The sequence below is a fragment of the Ornithodoros turicata genome, chromosome 1 (assembly GCF_037126465.1).
Source record: "Ornithodoros turicata isolate Travis chromosome 1, ASM3712646v1, whole genome shotgun sequence".
Lineage (NCBI taxonomy): Eukaryota > Metazoa > Arthropoda > Arachnida > Ixodida > Argasidae > Ornithodoros > Ornithodoros turicata.
In genome coordinates, this window is record NC_088201.1 from 170,129,939 (window position 1) to 170,151,335 (window position 21,397).

At 48.1% G+C, this 21,397-nt stretch overlaps 2 pseudogenes; one reads left to right on the forward strand and one right to left on the reverse strand.

The window, feature by feature from the left end:
• Positions 1-18,456, forward strand: part of LOC135378780 (histone H3-like) — a 58,600-nt pseudogene extending 40,144 nt beyond the window's left edge.
• An 885-nt stretch (positions 18,457-19,341) lies between these two features.
• On the reverse strand, positions 19,342-19,703 carry LOC135378781 (histone H2A-like; annotated as a pseudogene).
• Positions 19,704-21,397: the final 1,694 nt, after the last annotated feature.

Consider the following 21,397-nt stretch of genomic DNA (forward strand, 5'->3'; position numbering starts at 1 on the left):
ACAGAATAATCGTACAGTGTTTACTTATGTGCCCCCTTTTCGACAGTGTTTCATATGGCGCTTACGTAACGCTGCGTTAGTAGTTTCTCTAACCTTTAGTGTATGTAACATATCAGATATCTCAGTGTGTTCCGAGAACGAGAATTTGTGTTATCAGTATAATACTGCTTTTAAGAGTTACCCGGACAAACTGGGGGCTGCAGTGCATTTTGTAAACGTGCTTCATTTGGTTCAGCGCTAGTATCGCTTCTTTGTGTCTCAGGTATTGTTGCTTAGTTCTCAGTGTGTGCCCCCCTATATTTTCTGGGTATATCATAGTGTACTCAGCCCAGTACATCTAGTACAGAGGTATTTCACTTACAGTGAGTAGCGATTTAGTGTTTCGAAGTGCATGTCTGTGTAGCGTTCAGTCATGGAAGAAAGGGAGAAGCCCTTGGCTTTTAAGGTGCGAGCCCCCAGAGGGTTCTTTGGAAAGGACGTTCTAACGGCCGCGAAAAGAGTAGCTCCGGGCATAGTAAAAGGGGCCCAAGTGCGTGGGAGTGGCTTCTATGAATTCGTAATGAATTCCCTCGAGGGTGCCCAGCTCGGTGAAAGAGACAGGGAGTTCAGGCTTCGCTGGGTATAAGGCGGAGGTGGAGGCCATGGGATCCAGGGTCAAGAGCGACACGGTTTTCCGTTACCCTATTGACTATGATGACACCCACCTCCGAACGGAGCTTGGGAAATATGGCAAGGTTCTCAAGCTCGTCCGGGAGCGCTACTCAGGGAATCATGCGGATTGTGAGACAGGCAACCGTATCGTTCTGGTGGAGGTGGTCACTACCATCCCCAACTTCCTAACGGTAGATGGCATCGTTGTTGAATGCAATTACAGGGGAGTTAAAAAATGCTGCGCAAAGTGCCAACAGCCAGGACACATGGCAAGGGAATGTAGGGCGGTAAAGTGCCGGTTCTGCGGCACCTGGGGCACAGGGGAGTGCGGCTGTGGCCGAAACAGGGCGCCTGCACGCGTGTCCAAGAGTGTGGGGAGTGTGTGGGCTGTCCCCATCGTGTCTAACGCGTGGTGTGAAGATGAGGACGACTTTCCCGCGCTACCGTCCCGAGTCGAGGAGAATGAAGAGCGAGGGGCGAATGAGGAGGTGACAGTGTAGTGGTGGGATCCTCCAGAGGAGGAGACAGAGCCGCGAAATGGCCCTGCTGGAGATCGGCGGGAACGTGATGTTCCTGATGATTCCGACCGGGTGATTTTGCAAAAGGACCCTATCGGGGAACAGCCGGGAAAATGCCCAGATGACCCTGAGCAGGAGAGCTTGACGAAGGACCCTGTTGGGGATCGGCGGGGAGCAATCCCCGATGACTCAGAACAGGAGAAATTGCTAAAGGACCCTGTTGCACAACAACAGGAGAGTATTGTGTGGGACCCTGTTGGTGGACAGGAGGGGCTGTGTGGGACGAACGCGGACGGTACACGGGAGGAACCCTCTTTCGACGTTTCCGTAGTGCCGGAAACGCGACCATCGGGTGTGGTGCAGGGACGGGAGGGGAAGGATGCCTCGGGGGGGGGGGGGGAAGGTGCCGCTTCCTCGGAGGAGGAGGAGACTGCTTCCTCCACTACCGTGATGACCACGCCCGATTCGCTGGTCTCATACACTGCATCCGAAAGTGAAAATGAGGCCAACGAGACTCTGGTGGAGGAGCCCCCAAACGTGGCAGTAGCTCCAGCGAGGAAGGCACATCTGAGACACCCCAACGGGCCCTCAGAGGGAGCTCCAGAAGAAGGAAAACACTCTTGTATAGACCGGTTTGTCAGCCACACTAACCACTTCAGATGGACGTCAAAATTTTAACTCTCAACGCTCGAGGCTTTAGGGACAGAGTAAAGCAAAATCAAGTAATAGACTTAGCAAAATTTCTAGGGGTCACAATCTTGTTACTGCAAGAAAGTCATGTTTTTAAACGAGCAGAAGTAGTCCAATTCGAGGAAACCTTTAAAGTTAAGTCTTACTGGAGCTTCGGTTCCCATAATTCCAGAGGGGTAGGTATAATTATTCTAAAAAACAGGAATGTGACTGCATTGAATTGGGACAGGGACATAGACGGAAGGATAATTAAAGTAACTTTAAAATTAAACGGGGAACATTTGTCCATTCTAAGCATATTTGCACCAAATAAAGCCGAGAGTAGTTTTACCTCTTTCAGGGAAGAATTGCCAAAATTTCTAATGGGAAGCCATGACTGTCTAATGGGAGGAGATTATAATTGTGTATTAGACAAGGCCGTTGACTCGTCCAGGGGAACTCACAGAAACTCTAGGGGGGCTAAGGAACTAGCTTACCTTGTAGAGTGTAAGCAGATGGTAGACTTGTGGCGCCATGCTGCAGTAGGGGACAGGGGTTACACCCGATGGTGGCAAAGTGCGAGCAACAGGCTCGATCGTTTTTATGCATCAAAGGGGATTTCTGTAAGAACATCCAGAATCTCAGTCGTGGACACAATAGGTATCACCGACCATAGAGGAGTTCTGTTCACGTTGAGAGGCGTCGGTGGCACGGGTCCCCAAATGCATCCGTGGAGAATGAACACGGGTCTGCTTGAAGACAAAGACATTGATAATGACATAAGCGGTCTTATCCGGTGTCGGCCTCAGGAGAATGGTGAATGGCTCCCTTGGTGGGAGGAAACAAAGGAACGGATAAAAAATACTTTAAGACACTGGGGCAAAGAGAAAGCGAGACAGCGCCGTCAGGACCTGGTTACTCTACAGGGCCATCTTAGAGCCTTGGAAAGAGGGGAATCCATTCTGACCTGCGTCACTAAAGAGCAAGCAATGGAACACTTGCACCTCCTATGGGAGGAGCGATGGGAAGCTGCCAGATACCGCACTGCGCGGGAATCTTTTGAGAACGAAGCATGGTGTTCTCGTGAGTTACTGGCAAAAGAGACGGCACAGGCCAGGAGGCCTATGGAGGCCCTGTTAGCCGACGACGGAACCCGGCTGGAAACGGCCGCAACGGTGGCTGCGGAGGCCAAGCGCTTCTTCGAAGCCCTGTACGCAGGGGCCTCCTGCAGCATGCCACCAACTGAAACACACACCGCCTCAGGCGTAGAGTTCAGCTCCCAAGAAGTCATAAACATAATAAGAAAACTCAAGGAAAGAAAGTCACCAGGACCTGACGGCATTAGTAACGGGTTTTATAAAAAATATGCGAATATCCTGGGATCGATACTGGCAAAGGTCTTTAACGAAGGACTTAAAAAAGGAACCTTCGGAACTAAGTTTTTAAACGGGCACATAATTTTAATATGTAAAGATGAAAATAGAAAGGAGCATTTGAGTTCCTGGAGACCCATAACGCTACTCAACGGGGACTTAAAAATACTGAGTAAAGCCTTAGCCAACAGACTTTCGATTGGCATAGAGCATAAGATTTCCAACTTCCAAGGCGCCTCAGTGCCAGGTAGGAATATCAATAGACAAAACACCGAGCTCAGAGACATCTTGACATGGACGGCCGACAGGAAAATCGAAGGGTTATTAATTGCGGTCGATCAGAGAAATGCTTTCGATAGAATAGAACACGAGTTTTTATTTAGGGAACTACAGAATAAAGAAATAGACCCGGCTTTGATAGCATCCATTAGAACATTGTATAAAAATCCGACTAGTTCGGTCGTGGTTAATGGGGTAATTAGTGAACCTTTAAAAAATGGGAAAGGGGTAAGACAGGGCTGTCCCCTCTCCCCCCTGCTGTATATCATTGCATTTGACTCACTACTGCAAAAAATAAATTCTAACAGTCTAATACAATCGGTGCCACTACCCTTTGCGGGAAAAGAAAAAGCAATTTTTGCTTATGTCGATGATCTTACAGTCATAGTCAAGAACGAGTCTTCGGCTTTAGAATTATTTACAACAATGAATGAATGGGGGAGTATAAGCGGCGCGGAAATAAACAAAAACAAGTCGGCTTGCCTGTATCTAGGCGGTTTACAGCAAAAAAGAGACCTAGGCATTAAGACAGAATTAGAAATTAAAATTCTAGGCATTTATTACAATAAGATGGGGGTGGCGGAAAGTAATTTTAGCAAAAAACTGCAGGAAAGTAAACAGGTTATGGATAAAATCTGGCACACAGAACACCCGGTCTTCACTAGGGCCCGAATTGTGAAGACGTTGATCATTCCCAAATGGTCATACCTATTCAGTGTTGAGGGAGTTAAAAAGCCAGTGATAACTTATCTGAAGCAATTAATTTTTCATTTATCTGGAATGGGAGAATCCAATGGGTAAGCCCAAAAAAATTAACATTATCTATGGTCAAAGGAGGATTAGATATTCCAGATTTAAAATCTCTGGCAAAAGCACACCTGGTGAAAGGAATATACAACTCTTTAGAAGGAGACGGAGTAGGTAATAAAATGGCAAAATTCTGGCTGGGCTTCACATTGAGAAGATTTATCCCAGGGAGAATTGAAATATCCAGCGCAAAATCGGCCTACCTCCCGTGGGCATATAAATTGGGGAAAGATACAGTAAAAGAACTTAAAAACTTGGACACAAATGGTGACTTTACAACCTACAAAGCAAAAGATTTTTACAGAACACTTAGAACAAAAGCAGAAGAGGAGGCGGTAAGCAACTTAGTTCCACGAGCGTGGCAGCGTATCAGGCGGTTTTGGTTGAAAGACAGTGGGAAGAGTCTTCTCTGGAAGGTTGCTCACGAAGTAATCGCTGTGCGAAATAAGTTTTACGTCTGGAAAAAGTCCTCAGACGGGAACTGTCTCATGTGCAGGGCCCCGGAAACCGTAGCCCACGCAGTTTATGACTGCATGGTAATGAGGAGGGTGTGGGAAAGTGTTAAAAAATATTTTAAACTTACTTCTCTCTCATACGAGGAAGCAATGGGACACCAACTAGTCAGGTTAAACAAAAGAGAGTATAAATTCTTCCAACTAGTGGCAGCAGAAACAACATATCCGGGATGGATAAACCGTTGTCGGGTAACACACGGAGCTGAGGCATGGACAGAAGAAACAGTTATAAATAGAATAAGCTTTTATGTGAGACTATGGCTGGGAAGGGAACTAAAACGATTGGGCGTAGGGGAATTCAAGAAGGTGTGGCAGTGTAAGGGTTCCAGGATTCAACAAAGCATCATTAAGTTTAAACTACATAATGGAAATCAGGAGGCTAGTACAGCCGGAACGTCCGATGGAGCGGAAGGACACAGAAGGCAAGGCGGGATGCTTGGAATAAGGCATTCAGCCGGACTTCAAGTGTGAAAACAGCAACGGGAATCTTCGGATATCCGGTCGCAAACGATATGGAATGATTTGGTGGTAGCTTTCATCGGAAACGGATGGGCTAAATTATAGATGGGCACCTCTCTCATAGGTGTTCCATCAGTATCAGTTTGCGATACAAGAGTACGGATTAACATCAGTGCGGAAATTCTGGTCGACTGTGGACTTTGCGTGTTTTGCTCTTGTGAATCCGTGTTTCTCCTCATCGAGGGAGTGCCGGTAAGGGCTAAGAATAGACAGAGGCATAATAAACATCGGGTAGCATTAGGATTGATTGTTTTGCTAAAGATAAATAAACAGTGGCAATTTGCTAAGGCAGACGATCGAGAAAGTTTTTCTGATTAGTGCGCCCGAGCAGATTGCTTATCATCGGCACGCTCGGGCCAGAACGGAAGTCAGCCGCACAGTTTTAAACTTTTGCCTGTGTTAATTTTCCGCTAATATACACTTAGTTTCTCGCGAGCAAGCCCGCTCATTAAGTGTAATCACCAGTGTATTCTTTTTTTCTCCTACCAGTCTAAGAATGTAGCTTTCCGTTTCTTTTTCCTTTTTCTCGCGCACGTCGCTCACGGTTTTACATCGCGGAGCGACCGTTGGGCATTTCGGCGACCGCGCTTTTTTCGATTGGCTGCATAGACTTTGGCTCTCACACAAGCCGGAGAGGGCTGGTTTCTAAATAAAATAAGAACTGAGATTTTCCAAAACAGAAGAGCGTAAACAAAAGAATGGCAGACGTCGCGGATCGGCCTCTTGCCTTTAAGGTTGGAGCGCCCATCGGGTGCTTTTTGAAGGACGTGCTCACTGCGGCGAAAGCAGTGGCGCCAGGCCTCGTACGCGGAGGCCAAAGCAGAGGAAAGGGGTTTTATGAGGTAATAACCCATAACCTAGAAGGAGCGCGTCTGCTCCGCGAGAGCGGGAAACTTACCATCGGCGGTAAGGAATGTGAGCTCTTGGCCCTAGATAATAGGGTCAAGAGAATCACGGTGTACAGGTACCCCATCGACTTTCCAGACACAGAGCTGGAAAATGTCCTTGGGGGTTACGGAAAGGTGGTAAAAACCATAAGAGAAATATTCGGCGGCATCCACGCCGATCGCGAGACCGGAACGCGCATGGTTCTAATGGAACTCACAGGCGTGCTTCCGAATTTCGTCACGGTGAAAGGGGTGCGTGTTGAATGCTACTACATGGGAGCAGAAAAGAGATGCGCGAGGTGTGAGGCCGCCTCTCACTTGCTGAGAGACTGTCAAGCGGAAAAATGTAAGGGATGTGGCAAATTGGTGAATGGAGGCTGTGAGCAATGTGGGATTGAAGTAGAAAGTAGGAGATGGGTTGCAAAAAGAGGACAGGTAGCGTGGGGCAGAGATGTCACACAGAAGGAAAATGACCAAGACGTGATGAAAGATCACTGGTTGGATGCGAACGGATTTCCAAAGCTTAGAAAATACAGTCAGCTGACAGAAGCATTAGAAGAGGTAGAGGCTAGGGGACAAGGTGAATAGAATCGAGACCGAAAACGAGAAAGGTAAACAAGTGGAGAACGAGAAAGAAGCGATTAGTGGAAAGGAGATGGAGAACCGTGATGAGAGCTGTGAGCCTGGGGTATCAGACAGGGAAACAGCGAATGTGACAGTGGGTGCGGAACCTATGCAGTCAGTGGACAGTGTGGTTCCAGAAACTGTTGAGTCGCTCGAGGTGGAAGTGGAGGAGTCATCTGAAGCAGATGAGGACTCATCCTCCACCACAGTGGAGACAACTCCAGAGTCTGCCATTAGTTGGTCCGAATCCGATGCGGACTCAACTCTGGTGAACGCTGGGGAGACGGAGGGTGAATCAGATACGGAACATACACACAAAGGAAAAGGTGAGGAGTTTCTAGTGACTCCCAGGAGGAGCGCAAGAAAGAGTGCCAAAGCTAAAAAAGGGAAACCCAGTAAGAAGTAAGCTTCTATCATTCCAGTAACCAACGGAGATGGGAGGGGGGGGGAATATATATTTTTTGAATGGAAAGGTCTGACAGACCAAAGGGAGAGGGGACGGAGAGGGGAACATTCATAAACATGCAAATTTCAAATAGCGGGTAGGTAACAGACTCCCATATTAATTTTAACTTCCTAAATTATAGACATTAATTTCCTCTCACTTAATGCACGCGGATTTAGAGAATTAGTGAAGCAAAACGAAATCTTAGATTTAGCAAGATACCTACATATTACCATTCTACTGCTGCAAGAAACGCACATTTTTAAAAGAGAGGAAGTTATAGCTATTGAAAGAAATCACAATGTCCAATCCTACTGGAGCTTTGGAACTCATAACTCCAGAGGCGTAGGAATTATCATTTTAAATCGCGCAAATATTAAAGTTATCAAATGGGAAAGAGATACCGAAGGAAGAATAATTAAACTGACTTCAAAAATAAACGGGGACGAACTTGCGCTTTTGAGCGTTTACGGGCCAAATAATTCAACAGATGCCTACGTTTTCTATAAAGATGAGCTCCCGAAATTCGTGATAGGAAATAAAAACAGGTTAATAGCGGGTGATTTTAATTGCATAGTAGACAAGGACAAAGACTCATCCATCGGTAAACACAGAAATTCCAAAGCGGCCAAAGAATTAGAATACCTTTTCAACTGTAAAAAGATGATCAATCTATGGGAGCATACACCAAACGGAGATAGAGGGTACACCCTTTCAAAAGCAAAATCAGCAGACTTGTCAGGCTAGATAGGTTCTATTGTACCAAGAATTTTAGTAAAAAGAAGCTCAATACGGCAGTTGTAGACACAATCGGACTAACTGATCATAAGGGGGTAATAGCCGCATTTGGCGGGGTGGGACGCCCGGGTTTTCGGGTGTCCCCTTGGAAAATCAACGTGTCACTATTGGAAGACACACAAATAGATGCAGAAGTTCGAGACATTCTCCAGCGCCGGCCTCAGAAGGGGCAAGGGTGGATTCCCTGGTGGGAACACACTAAGAGAGCCGTCAAGGAATGCCTCCAGAAATGGGGCACAATAAAAGCGAGGCAGCGACGACAGGAGATAGAAAGCCTCCGAAGACACCTGCGAGCACTTGAAAGAGGCGGCTCCACCCTTATGGGAGTCACCAAAGAGCGCGCACAAGGCCATCTGAACATCCTCTGGGAGGAGAGGTGGGAGGCCGTACGTTACCGCCTTGCGCGGGAAGCATTCGAGAGGGAGGCGTGGTGCTCGCGGGCGTTGCTCGCTAAGGAATCTGCTATGGGCCGTGAGGCAATGGATGCTCTGATATCCGCAGAGGGTGTCAGGCTCGAAACATCGGACGAAATGGCCAAAGAGGCTGTAGCGCAGCTACAAATTGGTGACCCGGACGTAATGTCAGTCCCGGACGGCGATCATATGCACGTCTCCGCAGAGGCCGCCGTCACCAACCTTCGCCTACCGCTCTATTCCCTGGCCGATCCTCAACTCTGGTTTGCTCAAGTAGAGGTTACCTTCGCCGGACGCCGAATAACTTCCCAGCTTTCAAAATTTTCGTATGTCGTCTCACACTTGCCACCCGAGGCCGCTGCAGAAGTGCGCGACCTTATTCTTCAGCCACCCTCTGAGACTCCATACGACACCTTAAAGACCGAGCTAATCCGCCGCACGGCCGCTTCGGAGCAACGACGCTTGCAGCAATTGCTCACTAGCGAGGAGCTCGGAGATCGTAAGCCCACCCACCTCTTGCGCCGCCTGCGCCAACTTCTGGGAGATACTTCCGCTGATGATGTCATACTACGTGAGCTCTTCCTACAGCGCCTACCCCGCCATGTCAAGCTCATATTGGCTGCTGCCGAACTCACATCTCTCGATGAACTAGCCAAAACGGCCGACCGTATTATGGACCTGCAGGGCCTTCCCGTTCTTGCTGCGTCGAGCCAGACCTCCCAGTCAAGTTATCCCATCCGGCTGTCATGCGATGCTGCCCTTTTCCCTCTACCAGATCCCACTATCGCGACCTTGACTTCCACTGTCCAGCATTTGCAAGCCGCAGTTCAGGAGCTTCGCGTCGAAGTCGCTGCTATCTCCCATCCACCCAGAGCTTATTCTCCTAGGCGTTCGTATCGCCGCCACCGCTCTCCATCCCGCCGATACCACAGCTCTCCTTCTCTTGCCAATGGGTACTGCTGGTACCATGACACCTTCGGAGTCGCTCCCCGCAACTGCAAACCGCCGTGCTCATGGCAGGGAAACGGAAGTCCCAACCATTAACGGCTGGAATGGTTGGGGACCGCGACAGCCACTTGTTCTACATCACGGATCGCGAGACTGGCAGACGGTTCCTCGTCGACACCGGTGCCGACGTTAGCATTATTCCTCCGACCCGTCACGACAAGATGCGCCATTCCCCGGAGTATACGCTACAAGCCGTTAATCAGTCGAAAATTGGCACATATGGGCACCGATCGCTCACCTTAAACATCGGTCTTCGCCGCATTTTCCGCTGGCTCTTCGTCGTCGCCGACCTTCCCTACGCGATCATCGGCGCCGACTTCTTGAACCACTTCGACCTACTGGTGGATATTCGTCGCAGTCGTCTGGTGCACAACACCACACTGCTTGAGGTCCGCGGTTTTCCGTCTGCTATCCGCGCCCTCAGTCCTACCCTCCACCTTCCCTCCCCTGCTGCACTGCCCATTGCTACCAGCGGTCACCGACGTGCGCGTCCGCCAACACGCCACGTTCGCTGGACTTCACCTCTCGTTCAACCCTCCACAACCCGGACTACAGGACAGTCCCTCCACCGCAGGGGGGAACCCTTGTAGCGGCCAACTTCACTATGATTGACATCGCTTGTGACCCCGCGAGTTCTTACCTCGAGCGTAGGTGTCGAGCGCACCCGCAGTTCATTAAAACATCATTCTTCCTTCGGCCATCACTTGTATCGGACCTCGTTTATTGTAGCGCAGCTACAAGGCCAAACGTCATTTTCAACGTCTGTATACAGTGGCACTGCTGGCTCGCAAAGAAAGACGTCACAAGCTCGTCCCTACCTTCAGACTAACTTGAAGGAAATAGTCGTCGTCTTAAAGGGACTCAGGGGGAACAAATCCCCTGGGCATGATGGCCTGAGCTACGCTTTCCACAGGAAGTACGCCACAATTTTGGGGCCGGTATTGGAGAATGTCTTCAATGAGGGACTCAAAAAAGGGGATTTTGGATCCAACTTTTTAAAAGGTCACATCATCTTGAATTGCAAAGGTGAGAGTAAAAGGGAGCACCTGGAGGCCTATTACTCTGTTAAATGGGGACTTAAAAATTCTCGCTAAAGTTTTAGCCAATAGATTAGAAATAGAAATGCATAATATTATCTCAAAATTTCAAGGGGCTGGGATAGTGGGCAGGAATATTAATAGAAAACTATCAGAAGTCAGGGACATTATTACCTGGACTGCCGACCGAAAAATTAAAGGAGTGCTACTTACAGTTGATCAGGAGAAGGCTTTTGACAAGATGAGGCAAGATTTTATCTTCAAGGAACTGGAAAAAAAGAACATTGAAAGAGATCTTGTAGCGGCAATAAAATCTCTCTACAGAGCTCCGAGAAGCGCCGTCATTATTAACGGTGTCACCAGCGCTTATTTTGGCATACAGTCGGGGGCCAGACAGGGGTGCCCACTGTCTCCTTTGCTGTATGTCATAGCATTTGAGTCGCTGCTCAACAGGATTAACCAAGACGGGCGAATCCTATCCATGCCTTTGCCTGTCAAGTGTAAAGACAAGGCGATCATCGCTTATGCAGATGATCTAACTGTAGTAGTAAAAGATGAAAAATCGGCCGCGGAAACCATTAATGTAATAAAAGAATGGGGCAAGCTCAGTGGTGCAAGTATCAATAGGAAAAAATGTACTTGCTTATACTTGGGTGGACTGTACCCCATTAGAGATCTAGGTATCAAAGTCACTGATGAGGTAAAAGTATTGGGTGTCAAATTCAATAAAATTGGCTTCGCAGATAGTAATTGGTGTAACAAATTAAGCGAGAGCGGGGACATTATGACTGATTTCGGAAGAATAGATATTCCTCTGCATACCCGCGCTAGAATAGCCAATACTTTAATTGTACCAAAATGGATTTACCTATTTGACATAGAGAGTTGTAAAAACGCGGTTATTAAAAAAATTAGAAAGCAAATTTTTCACTTTATATGGAATGGTAGAACGCAATGGTTGAAACAAGAAAAGATGATGCTCAGCAAAGACAAAGGGGGTATTGGTATACCAGATTTAAGTAAATTAGCTAAAGCCGAAGCACTCTGGGGGATTTACAATGCATTAGCGGGAGACGGTTTAAATGCAGAACTTGCTAAATTCTGGCTGGGATGTAGCATTAGGATTTTCAAACCAGGCAGAGTAGATCTCACAGGAGCAAAGTCAGCCTACCTGCCCTGGTTTTATAAAAATGGTAAAGATGTGCTTTACGAATTAGAAAAAATGAACAACAAGCAAGACTTTTCGACGCTCAGAGCAAAAGAAATCTATAATGCCTTACGAGCGAAAGAGGAGGATAGTGCATCCAGCACATTAGTGCCGGAGGCGTGGCAAAGAATAAATCAGTCCTGGCTGGAGAGCAGCAGAAAGAGCTTGCTTTGGAAAATTGTGCACGAGATTGTTCCCGTTCGGTACAAATTCTACATGTGGAAAAAGTCATCGGACGGGAACTGTGTCGTGTGCCATCAACCGGAAACGGTCAAACATGCCGTGTTTGATTGCATGGTAGCCCGCAGGTTATGGGAATCAGTCAAGACCTTCTTTGCTCTGCCAAATCTAACATATGAGGAAGCAATGGGTTTCCACCTCAGAAAACTTAACAAAAGAAAGAGGAAGCTCTATCAATTAGTTGCGGCTGAGACCACATACCAGTGCAGGGTAAACAGATGCCGCGTTGTGCATGGCGCTGAAGCCTGGAATGAAACTGTTGTTAAATCTAAAATCAGCTTTTATGTCAGATTACGGTTGGGAAGAAAAAAGGTTAGACTGGGGGATGATCTTTTTAAAAGAGCGTGGCAGTGTCGGGTCTTTAAATTAAAACATGGGGTTGTTAAATTTAAATTATATTAACCAGGACAAGAGAACAGGAAGAATGAAAACACAGGTAAGCAAAGTGGTAAGTAATCGGGTACGGGATGGGATAATAGCAGTAATCAGACACGCACAAGAGGCATGGCATGACGTTTTGAGTAAGGACGTACTGTCGGACTCAAGTGCAAAAGCAATGAAAAGTCTCCTTACGGGACCATTTCAGTTGTGAACTGTTAGAAAAAAGAGTTAAGGTTAACATATAAGGTTTTCGAAGGCTAGCGTAGGATAAGATGGGCACCTTCTATAGGTGTTCCATCCTAACAGTTCGCAATAAAAGAGTGAAGAATAAAACCCGCACAGAAGCCCGTTTTGTGCAGTGTGCGCGTGTTTAGTATATCGCGGCCTTTTTGTGGTGCGTGTTTTGTGATCGGCTACCACGGTACCGCCTCTCCTCTGCGAGGGAGTACCGGTAAGCGGTAGTGTAGTCTACCTTTAAAGGAATGGATCATAATAAATAGTAACAGAAATTAAAGTAGACAAACATAGTACATTTTTCTCGCTGTAATAACGCACATAACTCAAAGAGAGATACTCCCCAGTGCGCGGCGTTTAGAGAGCCTCTCTCTGGCACGTCGCCATAGAGTGTTTCTCATAGGCACGCCAGAAACGCGGTTTCTGATTGGAGGATAGCCCAAGCAGGGTGTTTTAACTGCCTTCGTTCCGCGTTTTTTTCTGTAATCAATAAAATGTAAAAAAAATTCTGATCGAGTCAGGAAATTTTAAAAACCGTAAGAATTTTAGTGTATCCCTTTGCAGAGCTAGTAGAGTCGTAACCTCTATCGGTGCATTACAATAGAGATGGCGGAGGTCATCCAACGGCCTCTCGCCTTCAAGGTGCGTGCGCCCATCGGCTTCTTTTTAAAGCACGTCCTCTCAGCGGCAAAGATAGTCGCTCCTGATTTAGTGAGAGGAGGGCAAAGCCTGGGCAGGGGTTTTTACGAAGTAGTAGCCCATAACCTTGAAGGTGCGAGTCTATTGAGAGAGAGTGGAAAACTGAAATTGGGAGACAAAGAAGTTGAGTTGTGGCCACTCGACAACAAAGTCAAAAGGGTGACGGTCTACCTTTACCCGATTGACTACCCTGACACTGAATTGGAGGCAGCTCTGCAGGGATATGGGAAGGTCATAAAGACCACACGCGAAAGGTGTGGAGGAGAGCACGCGGACTGCGAGACCGGTACGCGCCTTGTCCTTATGGAGTTGACAGGGGTGTTGCCAAATTTTATTACAGTCAAAAGCGTGAGAGTAGAGTGCTACTATATGGGTGTTGAAAGGCGGTGCGCCATATGTGAATCAAACACACACCTGGCAAGAGATTGTGAAGCGGTTAAGTGTAAAGGATGAGGGAGAATGGTAGAAGGAGGGTGTGCAGAATGTGGAAAGAAGAGTGAGGGCAGGATGTGGGAAGTACGCAGAGGAGAACCAGCATGGGGAAAAAATGTGACTGGGGAAAAAAATGATGGAGACGAAATGAGGAATTTCTCGTTTGACGCTAATGGTTTTCCTAAGATAACTGAGGAAACAACTGGGAACGAAGCTGGAAACGTGAGGGATGGGATAGGCGAAGTAGAAGTGGCTGATCAAAGGGAACAAGAGCAGGAACCTGAACCTGTAGTCCCCGAACAGGAGAAGGGGGAGGAGAATAACGCACCTGTGCAATCAGCAGAGAGCGAAGGCACAGGAGAGGTAGTTGTCCCAGAGACTGTACAGACGGTGGACGACACGGAAAGTGAACGAGCCGAGTCCGAAACGGATGACACACTCTCCTCTGACACCGCTGTAACCACCCCGGAATCGGCTATCTCTTAGTCCGATTCGGAAGGGGAAAAAACCGTTGTAGAAGCGACGGAAGCTGAGGAGAAAACAGAGAAAGAAAAATTCCTCCAGACGCCCAGGAGGAGCACTAGGAAAAAGGGAAAGGGTAGAGGAAGCAGAAAGGAGAGTAAGTAAAAACAACTAATGCAGTAGCACCACCCCTGGAATTAGCTTAACGAGCCAATTAGATTAAAAATTACCATTAGACCTCAAAATGAATATTAAAATCCTGTCCCTAAATAAACGCGGTTTTCGCGAAAAAGCGAAGCAAAATGGAGTATTGGAACTTGCAAAATTCCTTAGCGTGGATGTGTGACCCACATCTCCCGAAGAGCAGAAGTTATTAGCTTTGAGGAGGCTTTTAGGGTCAAATCCCTCTGGAGTTTTGGAACTCATAATTCAAGGGGCGTTGGTATAATTATCCTGCGGAGAGGGATCACAATTAGGAATTTCCAGAGACACAGAAGGAAGAATCTTAACAGCAGACATTACAGTTAACGGAATGCCAATCAGACTCATAAATATATGTGGCCCTAACGGCGGACAGGATTCAGAAAATTTCTGCTCACAAGAAGTACCAAAATTTTTCCTAGGAGCTCGTTATTTCATTGTTGCAGGGGATTTCAATTGTGTAGAAGATCCGGATAAAGATACGAGAACAAAAAAACATAAAAATTCATATGGAGCAAAAGCACTGCAAAAAATTTTAAATGCTATTCACTTAACAGATGTCTGGAAATACAAGAAAAACGGAGAAAGCGGGTTTACATGTTTTAAAGGAATAACGGCAAGTAGAATAGATAGATACTACATAAATAACGTACTATGCAAAAACATAAAAGACATAGCCACTATCGATAGCCTTGGTCTTACAGACCACAAAGGTCTGCTAATCAATTTAAATGACATCGCCATGCCTACCCTAAAAGCTCCTCCTTGGAGAATGAATATTAAATTGCTAGAAGATACAAGAATAGATAATGAAGTCAAAGAAATACTAAATAAGGCAAAAACAAACTGCCATAGTTTGGAGGACTGGATAAGCGTTAAAAAGCAAATACAGATATGCCTAAGGAAATGGGGAAAGATTATAGCGCACGACAGGAGGTGCGAAATACAGGGTCTACAAACACACCTCAGTCACCTAGCAAAAGGGCAGTGGTCTCATGCCGGAGTGAGCATGCAGCAGGCAAAATCCCGCCTCCAAAAGCTCTGGGAGGAAAAATGGGAAGCCGCACTTTTCAAATATGAAAAAGAGGCCTTTGAGCAGGAGGAGTGGTGCTCCCGGCGCCTCCTTGCGAACCAGGCTGCCCACAGCCAAACGCCTATGCAGCGCCTGTGCACAAAAACGGGCCGCATAGTAGAGTCGGCGAAAGAAATGGCTGAAGTAGCAAAGTGCTACTATGAGGGGTTATATAAAGACCCGACGTCAAAGAGCACTCTCAGAGCGAGAACATGCGAACAACCGCTTAAGGTGGGACTGAAAGAGATGGCAGACGTGGTAAAAAGCTCAGAAACAGGAAATCCCCAGGTCCAGATGGCATCTCTGGAGAATTCTTTAAGAAGTACTGGAGCTTGACTGGATCCACCTTAGTCAAATGCGTTAACCACGCCTTCCAGACTGGGCGCTTTCCAAAAGATTTTGTTAAAGGGCACGTGAGACTGATGTGTAAAGATGAAGAAAAGAAGGAGAACCTTGAAGCTTGGCGGCCGATTACCTTATTAAACATAGATTACAAAATTGTCACCAAAACGATAGAACAAAGGATAAGCGAAAAGGCTGACACACTCATCTCAGGCTTCCAAGCCGCAGCCGTTAAAAGCAAAAAAATTTCCGATCAAACAGGGCTAATTAGAGACATCATTGAATGGACAAAAGACAGGTCCCTAGACGGAATTTTAATGGCTTTAGACCAAAAAAAGGCTTTTGACAAACTACAGCATGGTTTTCTAATCAAACAATTAGAGATCAAAGGAGTGGAAAAAAAACGTAATAGACGGAATTAAAGCTCTATACACAGGAGCAACAACTGTAATTTTAATCACGGAAGGAGTAAGTGACCCTTTCAGTATAGAGAGGGGAGTTAGACAGGGATGCCCGCTATCTCCTCTCTTATACGTCCTGGCCTTCGACCATTTATTAAACAGCCTAAATTGCAATCAAAAAATAAAAACCTTGCATCTACCCATAGGAAACAGGAGGAAGCCGATCATAGCATATGCGGACGACCTTACAATAATAGTACCAGACGAGATCTCGGCCAAAGAGACACTACACAGCGTTATGGAATATGGTGCGATTAGTGGTGCCGAATTGAACAGGGAAAAGAGCGTAGCTACCTACCTGGACCACTGCTCCCCAAAAGGAAATCTGGGCATTAACGTGAAGAGTGAAACAAAAATCCTAGGTGTCTATTTCAACAAAAATGGTATGACAGAAAAAAACTGGCTAGATTGCCTACAAACTCTAGAGAGATCATGAAAGAAAACGAAGATTTCTCGCTCCTTGGAAGAGCAAAATTAGTTTGAACAATAATCATTCCTAAGATCACCTACTTATTAGCATGCGGAAAAGCACCAAAATACTTCCAAATACAGCTCAGAAAGATAATCTTCAACTACATATGGGCAGGGCAGAGAACACAATGGATTGCACAGGAGGAGCTTATGTTAAAACAGGAACAGGGTGGACTAAGAATACCAGATCTAGATACACTGGGTAAAGTCTACGCTTTAAAAATGGTGCACGATAGATTAGAAACTGAAGGAATGGGAAAAGACCTAACGGCTTTCTGGCTAGGAGTACAGGTTAGACTCTTCACTCATGAAAGAATCTCCCTAACAACTCCAAAATCAGAAAAATCCCAGAATTTTACGAAGAAACAAGAAAAGCGCGTTTAAAAATTAAAGCATTATCACCAAACCTAGAACCCACATCATGTAAAGTTATGGAAATTTACGACGCACTTAGATTAGAAATAGAAATTAAAACAACCTCAGCATTAACGCCACAGGCCTGGGAAAGGGTTTTCAGTCATTTTTTAGAAGGAAAAAGACGCACCCTCCTCTGGAAAATAGCGCACGATGCGCTACCTGTTAAATCAAAATTCTATCATTGGGGAAAAAACTCGGCATCCCATTGCGCCATATGTAAGAAAGAGGAAACCATTAGACATGCAGTATATGACTGCAAAATGCCGAGGTTCCTCTGGAAGAAATGCACCGAATTTTTCAAAATTACAGGGATCACTTATGAAGAAGCAACAGGAGCCCACTTGCCAAGTGTAGATAAAAGAAAGAAAAAGCTCTTCACTCTAATCAGTGCAGAGATCATCTATCAATCCTGGGTCAATCGATGTAGAGTACAACATGGGGCAAAATTATGGGAAACCGGGGCACGCGAGGCAAAGGGTTAATTTCTTTGTTAAATTATGGCTAGGAAGAGAACTGATTCGTTTGGGAGAACAAAAATTTAGGGGAACATGGGATAGCGAAGACTTCTCAATAAAAAACGGCCTTATAAAATTCGGATTATAATGAGACACAAAACATCACTTCAATTTAAAGGGACAGTAAAAGAGAAGCATCCCCACTGGGGGGCCTCTAATTTAGGACTCAGGCGAACCAAACGGAAACGAAGAGGATACAGCACGGGTGAGTTGGCAAGTATGAAAAATAGCATATATAGAATAACTATAAGCAGCCAAGCACAAGAGGCATGGAAGGACGTGTTGAGTAATGGCGCACTGTCGGACTCCAGTGCAAAAGCAATGAGACGTCCTCTAGTGGGACCGATCAGTTGTGGACTGTTAGAAAAATGAGAGAGGGATTTAAATTAGTATAAAGCTAGGATAGACTAGAAAGATGGGCACCTCCCATAGGTGTTCCATCCTAACAGTTTGCAATACAAGAGTGCCGGTGGCAAGGCACCCAGGAAGCAGCTGGCCAGCAAGGGGGCAAGGAAGAGAGGCCGGCCACGGGAGGCGTCAAGAAACCTCACAGGTACAGGCCCGGCACGGTCGCCCTGCGTGAAATCCGCCGTTACCAGAAGTCCACGGAGCTGCTCATCCGCAAGCTGCCCTTCCAGCACCTGGTCCACGAAATCGCCCAGGATTTCAAGACCGACCTGCGCTTCCAGAGCTCAGCCGTGATGGCACTGCAGGAGGTCAGCGAAGCCTACCTTGTCGGCCTGTTCGAGGACACTAACCTGTGCGCCATCCACGCCTAGCGCGTCACCATCATGCCAAAGGACATCCAGCTGGCTCGTCCCATACGCGGCGAACGTGCTTAGACGGCCCACTTCGACACAGCAGCAGCAACAACAACAAACAAACGGCCCTCTTCAGGGCCACCCAATTGCTTACTGCAAAGGCTTTGCACTGCGTTGAAACCCAAACGCGAGCTGTTGGATGCGCATAAGAGCAAGTAAGTTTTGCTGGGGGCACATTTCTTGGGCTGGCGAGAGCACGGGGCCTTTATTGCAGTGCGTGGCGCGCGCTCTTCGTAGTGCTCTCGTTGTCCCGAACGCCCAAAGGGTTTGCCCCCAGCGAAACGGGAAGCGAACGTTTCCCGTGATGCTCATAAGCGACAGCGCTAATAAACAGCAGGAAAGGCGCCTTTTTTTTTTTAAGACGCGCAAAAGTGGTGTGTTTTGTTCCATCTCGTTTTTTTTATTTAAAGCGGGCCCCTGAGTTGCATAAGTATTTCAATAACCAACTAACTAACTAAATAAGTAAATAAATATATAAAACGAGTGAACGGGAAGCGCGGCATTCGACCGACCCCTCCGGAATTCCGAGAGCCGCCCGGCATGGCGCTGTTCTGTGTGTATGTTGACGCGCTTTTGCAAAAGGGGACGGCAAGAAAACCATGTTACCCTTAACAAGACAGACGACGACTAATATTAACGCTAAATAAATAAACGGGGGGAAGTAACGCTGTCACCATTCGAGCGATAGGAAAAGGCGCAAACGCGCCGTCAAAAATGCAAGAAACAGGACACAAAGCAGATTCAGTTTTTTTTTGTACTCGCAGTGCGCTAGCCCGCCGTGACAAACATGTGGTGGTCCTGAAAAGGACCGTTTTCTGTTCTTCCTCGCAGTGTCCGGTGGGCTTAGACCTTCTTCTCCGTCTTCTTGGGCAGGAGGACGGCATAAATGTTGGGCAACACGCCACCCTGCGCGATGGTGACGCCCGACAGCAGCTTGTTCAACTCCTCGTCGTTGCGGACGGCCAGCTGGAGGTAACGGGGGATGATCCTCGTCTTCTTGTTGTCGCGAGCGGCGTTGCCCGCCAACTCGAGCACGGCGGTCAGGTAAACGGGGGCTCCTGCTCCCACGCGCTTGGCGTAGTTGCCCTTGCGCAGGAGACGATGAATACGACCGACGGGAAACCGGAGCCCTGCCCTGCTGCATCGGGTCTTGCTCTTTCCCTTGGCTTTTCCACCTTTTTGTCACCTTTTCCACGACCTGACATGATGTTGATGCTAGAGAGGTTAACGACAGATTTGCCGAAGCGAGTGGAGTGGAGTGGCGTAGAGGGAAAACGGGGAGGTCTGCCTGTCAACACCGACGGCAAGTTTCACCCGCTGGGAAAAGGGTGGGAGAGGAGGGAGGGAAAGAGAGAGAAGAGACGGAATCAGTCAGGGGTGGTCGAGGTGGCAAGGTTCAAGGTTGCTGGGGTAGTCTTGGAGGTCTGGGTGGGTCAGGCTCTCGGGGTCGGGGCAGGTCCTTGGGGGTCGTCCGATGCTGTGGGTGACATCAGGCAGTGGAGGGAAGCGAGGGCAGCTGGAGAAGTGGTCCTAGTTGTATGAGTGGGTCACGGGTGGCTCTTGGAGTCCTGGTAGGTCCATGGTCCTACGCTGCCCTAAGCAGCGTCAGGCTGTGGAAGTCCGGAGGGTGGCAGCTACAGGCGGGTGTCCAGTCCGGTAGAGCTCAGGAACTGCAGCACCTCCCTCTGGATACGTCGGCGATGGTGTCGAGGGCCCGTGGGGTAGACCAGTTAACCAGGCTGTGGTCGGTGATGCTGGCGCTGGACAGGTTCTGAAAAAGAAGATCTCTCTGAGAAGCAGTATCTCTGCAGCGGGTGATTAGGTGAGCAACACACTCCTGGACACCGCAGGTTCCGCGGCGTGGGTCGTCGACCAGGCCACAGAGTCTGTCGACGCACAGAGACTGAGCAGCAGCGATGCCTCGTCCCTGGTTAGGCCGGCTGTGATGCAGGGTGGGGGTGTTGTCCCTTCCGACGTGCGCTTGTCCGGGTGGAAGCTGCGCACGTGGAGGGCGATGCTCTTCTTAGCCTGGCTGGTGGTAGATGGTGCCTGGCGGACCAGGGTCTTCGTGGTGGCCTGCTTGCTCAGGGAGTCCGCCATCTCGTTGCCGGAGATGCCTTTGTGGGATGGGCGATGTGGGATGGGCTGCAGCGCGATGCGGTGACCGGATGCCAGGAGGAGCTGCAGCTTCTGGTGTGCTCTGAAAGAGAGAGGGCAGTGTTCATAACTGTTGTTTAGCCTCGACAGAGCCCCGCGGGAGTCCGTGAGTATAATCGCTTTGGTGTCGCCCGTCTTGGCGATGATGTCCAGGGCTTCCGTCATCGCCAGGAGTTCTGCTTCCGTGGAGGAGAGGGATCCGGACAATCCTTCGGCCCCGGAGAACTGTGTTGCAGGTATGTGGCAGGCCAGGGCGCAGGCGCGTCGTTCAGGGTCGACTGAGGCGTCCGTGTACACGTGCAGGTAGTCCTGGTAGCTCGGCGGCAAGGAACGGTGCCACCACATCCGGAACGCCCTTTTTCCGTGGCAGGCCTGGCATTGTTGTGTGGATGGCGGTCCCGAGGTGCCTCCATGTAGCATCTGGACTGGGGACTGGTGGGATGGGCTGGAACAGCTGGTCCTGAGTGAAAAGTGTACATGAAAACCGGCTGCGTTGTCGGTCCCTTAGACGCTGCAGTAGCGCTCGTCCGGTTGTTGTCCTGTTCAGTCTGGTGAACTGGTTCAGTAGGTGTTGGGTGGCTCGTAGTTGGAGAGAGAGAGCGGCAGCCTCGGCGTACACGGCGACGTTCCGCGCCCCAGGTGGGAGTCCGAGAGCCAGCTTCAGTCCGCGACGGTGGAGCAGTTCCAGGGATTCCAGCGCTGATCAGATGGGCTTGGCGTAGGGGAGTCCGAACAGCATCCG